This window comes from Paramacrobiotus metropolitanus, unplaced genomic scaffold (assembly GCF_019649055.1).
Source record: "Paramacrobiotus metropolitanus isolate TYO unplaced genomic scaffold, Prichtersi_v1.0 Parri_scaffold0000204, whole genome shotgun sequence".
In the NCBI taxonomy this organism is placed as follows: Eukaryota; Metazoa; Tardigrada; class Eutardigrada; order Parachela; family Macrobiotidae; genus Paramacrobiotus; species Paramacrobiotus metropolitanus.
Window position 1 is genome coordinate 24,425 of NW_026570424.1, and position 4,635 is coordinate 29,059.

Here is a 4,635-nt window from a genome sequence, read left to right on the forward strand (position 1 = left end):
GCCGGGCCAAGTTGGGACAGTTGCGTAAAGTAAATTCAAATAAATTCCCAGAAGGCACTTTGTTTCTATATTTGAACTCTCCTAGCGTAACTTTTTGTTGCGAATCCAGTAGTGTTAAAGCTGTTGTCGTTCGACACGGTAGTAAGAACCCAGGGGGCGACTAAGAGGGCGGGGTGGTGGTCATTTTTCGACCTCTTATTTTTTTTTTTATAACTGCAGCTGTAAGAAATGCACCAATTGATATTTCTGCGTGTACGTTTTCTAGAACTATTGCGTGACCCATGAGGTGTCTTTTATAGGTCACCAGAAAATTCTGGCGCGATCAGTGCTCGAGATCACCTCGAAGGAAGGTGGATCTTCCATAGACTTGTATGTTAAAGAGTACCAACTTAGAAATGCGGTTGCCTGGAGCCCGGATCGCATTAGGCAGAACGTTAGTGTTTAGATGAAGTGTGGGAAGGGACCGTTAGAAAACCACGCTGTTAGTTGATGGTTCCAAACCTTCTCCAATTTTAAAATTATTTTCGAATGAGCTTGATTTTTTCTCAGTAAGCAGTGCGATTTTTGTACTAAAACTTAAATTAAACAATTAGCCCCCGTTCCCTGTACTTCAGCTTTTTCCATCGAAATAAAAATCTGAAAGGTGCTACAGACCAAAAGCTATCATGAAACAGTTAATTAAAAATTTTAGACTTCATTGGTAAAAAAAGAGGAATTTTTATGACTGTCCCAACTTGGCCCGGCAGGGCTATACTACAGACATAACAACGCCTATCAACCAATCATATGGCTCGGTTTATGCAGACTAGAACGCAAAGGGTTCTCCCGTGAATTTAATGGGCATCGCTCTTTTTCTTCTTGAATCGGGAAATGCAAAATTTGGTCACGTGGCGTTACGTTACGATAACCCGTAATGGTAACCCATTACGGGTTACCGTAAGTGTCACCAATTACTTACTTTACTCGCGCTTAGTCAGTTGGAGGCGTTGTTTCGGAATGCATTTACAATTAGTGAACAAGCATACTTTGCGGCAATGTTATTATCATTATTATTTATTATTATCATTATTATTATTCGTCAGCTGCCGCATTTTTTTAACATGAAATATTGCTTTCAATACAGTACACTTTTGTAAAAGCCGACGTTTTCAAATAATCCGTTTATGCGTCAAGCAAAAATATTATTAATAACACAGTGCGCAAACCGTACCACTGATATGGATCCACTTTGGCGTTGCAAATGGCGATGTGAACAGGCACAAAAGACAACACGTGCAAATGGCATTGCAAATGGCGATCTGAAAGCTCTCCATCGTTGAATACTGTAGATATACGTAATACAGAGGGATGAATTCTTGTCAGTTTTGCTGTTTCAAAACTACGCGCCGACGTGAACACATTGCCGTGCAATAAACACCCGACTAGAAGAAACATGTCTTCCGGTAACACGTTTACCGTAAATTTCCTCGCTGCGTGGCAGCACGTAGGAGCCGCTTTTGCGACCGCTGCAGGCTGATTTTATACTGATGTGCATACGTTCTCTGTTATTTTTATGCCCAACACCAGCGTTTTTTATCGAACACTTGACACTTCCAACCAGTTACGGTTAGTACGTCAACCAAAACCGATTACAAGACCACAATAGCCTTTTTCTACAATTGCAATTAATAATTTATTATGACGGTACACAGCGGAATTGACAACCGTACAATTAGGCGTGCCGAGGGTGTACGAGGCGTAGCGTGCCTAGCGTTTGTCATTTGGAACGAGAAAATAACGGCAGACTTACGGTTCTGATGTACCGTAAGTTCAACCCATTGTGGTCTTTGTCGCCCTGCATGCAGGACTGGGGCGAGGGTCACGCATCCCAATATGACAGTGAGCACGCGGAGCAGTCCAGCGACTTGGAGTCTGAAGACGAAGAGGATGAGTAAACAGTGAAACACCCTATTACAAGTTTCTGAAGACTCCTTGTTGTTTGTTTGTTTAATGAGCTTAAGGTGAAGGTTAGGCAATTAATTACAAGAAGTCATTAAATGTTTTGGAGCATGTATCCAGTTAGACAATGTGTAACCCACATTCTAAAAAAATCCGGCTCGAAAACAATGGATTCTTGACTTCAAACGTAAACAAAACATTTTCAGACCTCTAGCACGACAGGCGAGTGTTATCCCCTGAGACAGATCTGAGTTGCGCAGCTGCACTGTCCTGACCGATCGGAGCTATAGCGCTGTGTCTTCCCTACGCTCTGTCTCTTACTGGCGTGCGCAGCCTAATGTGAGCCGGTCAGTTCGGCTTCCGTGGTAGCGTCAGTCACATATTGTTTATAATTTTCATAATTTATGTTTGTTTTGCTAGTGCATTAATACTATTGTACATAATTCAACGAAATGTTGTACAGGATAACAGGCTGTGTACTAGTGATTCGGCGAAGTCTGCCGTAAACCGTAAAACGGGCACCGCTTTTAATCAAGAGTACAGAGTTAGACAGAGCGTGTGTCTAACGAATTTCTGTCTGCTCCCTTGATTAAATGCGTTTTACGGCGCCCGGTCGCCTGCCCAGGCGGACTTCGCCGACTCACTACTAAGACGAAAGTGCCGAAGTTTGAGAAATGTAGCTTAACACGGGAAAAAGATATAGCGCTTCAAAATTTTTAAAATCAATTTTAAAATCAATAAAAATTTTTTTCGAGAAGCTGTAATGGGCAATTTTTGGGAAAAGCCTTTTTAGGCAATCGATCCGCTTAAGGGGTAACAAAACTTCGAAGCGTTCGAATGCAGTTCAACGATACGCATTTTGTTTACAGGCTGCTGTTTACGCGTAGCCTGCCGGTATTGTGCTGATCACGATGCACCATTCGGTAGCAAAATTATCCTGCTGTTAGAAAACAGTCGCGATAGCGCTTTAACTACTTACAGTAGAATGGTAGAGCCTTTAAAGTGAGTTGGTCCATAATTGTCTAACCCTCGCGCTAATGTCTACAACAATCAGGGATGTCCTGCACGAGGTTATAGACTAACATGGGAGAAAAGGCTATCACATCAGTGATAGCCTTACATATAAAACATCGCAAACATAAACAACAGTTTTACAGTAAACAGTGATGATCAACATGAAGTTGAAGGAAACGCTTAGTCCATTTTAAATCCGTCCATTCAACCGTATCCAGGCAAGAGTCAAAACTGGTGATGCGGTTGTATGATTCCTGGGGCAGCTTGATTTCGTTCCACAAGTGCGCAATCAGATAACCAAAGCTCCGCTCGCTGACAAAACTTCCGTCCGTCCGGGGTGCACGTGTCCACGGGTTCCACTGCGTAGGGATGTTCATCAAGGGATGTTATTTGGCGTGGTCTACCTGCAATACAAACAGCGGCAGCGCCAAGTTTTTCCCGAAGCTTGAAAAATTTTTCTCCATAAAATACAAGACGGAACACCGTCTTGTACATCAGTAGCAGAGATTTACGAATACGACAAAATAACAGAGACTTATATCCCGCTTTTTTTAGCGTTTCGGCATACTCAAACTTGCAAGGGCCGAATCTGATACTTTTTAAAAATCGAAATTGACAGTCTTCTAACTGATCAATCAGTAACTTCTGTAGACAGAAAGCTACGGAACTGCCATAATCGGCTATCGGTTTAACAAGGAAATCATACAACTTCGTTCGAGCCGCACTGTTTTGATATGGAAACAGTGCGTTTAGGTAACGGATTCTTTTTTTCATGCGGGTAGCTAGATTTTCGCTATTACGTTTCCAGTTTAAATGTCGGTCCAGATAGATACCTAGGTACTTCACATTGTCCTTCAAAAATCTAGCAAATATTTCCGGCATCTTTTAATATGTTGTTTGAACAGTACACAGGAAACGAGCGTTGAAGTTTTAGTTTGCCTAATTTGATGTGTTTGCGAACCATGCCGAAACTGGGCGTTGCCCAAGCTGCACGAGCCAGGCTTGATTTCGTTCCACAAGTGCGCCATCAGATAAGCAAAGCTGCGCTCGCTGATGAACTTCCGTCTGTCCGGGGTGCACGTGTCCACGGGTTCCACTGCGTAGGGATGTTCATCAAGGGATGTTATTTGGCGTGTTCTACCTGCAATACAAACAGCGGCAGCATAAGTTTTTCCCGAAGCTTGAAAAATTTTTCTCCATAAAATACAAGACGGAACACCGTCTTGTACATCAGTAGCAGAGATTTACGAATACGACAAAATAACAGAGACTTATATCCCGCTTTTTTTAGCGTTTCGGCATACTCAAACTTGCAAGGGCCGAATCTGATACTTTTTAAAAATCGAAATTGACAGTCTTCTAACTGATCAATCAGTAACTTCTGTAGACAGAAAGCTACGGAACTGCCATAATCGGCTATCGGTTTAACAAGGAAATCATACAACTTCGTTCGAGCCGCACTGTTTTGATATGGAAACAGTGCGTTTAGGTAACGGATTCTTTTTTTCATGCGGGTAGCTAGATTTTCGCTATTACGTTTCCAGTTTAAATGTCGGTCCAGATAGATACCTAGGTACTTCATTGTCCTTCAAAATCTAGCAAATATTTCCGGCATCTTTTAATATGTTGTTTGAACAGTACACAGGAAACGAGCGTTGAAGTTTTAGTTTGCCTAATTTGATG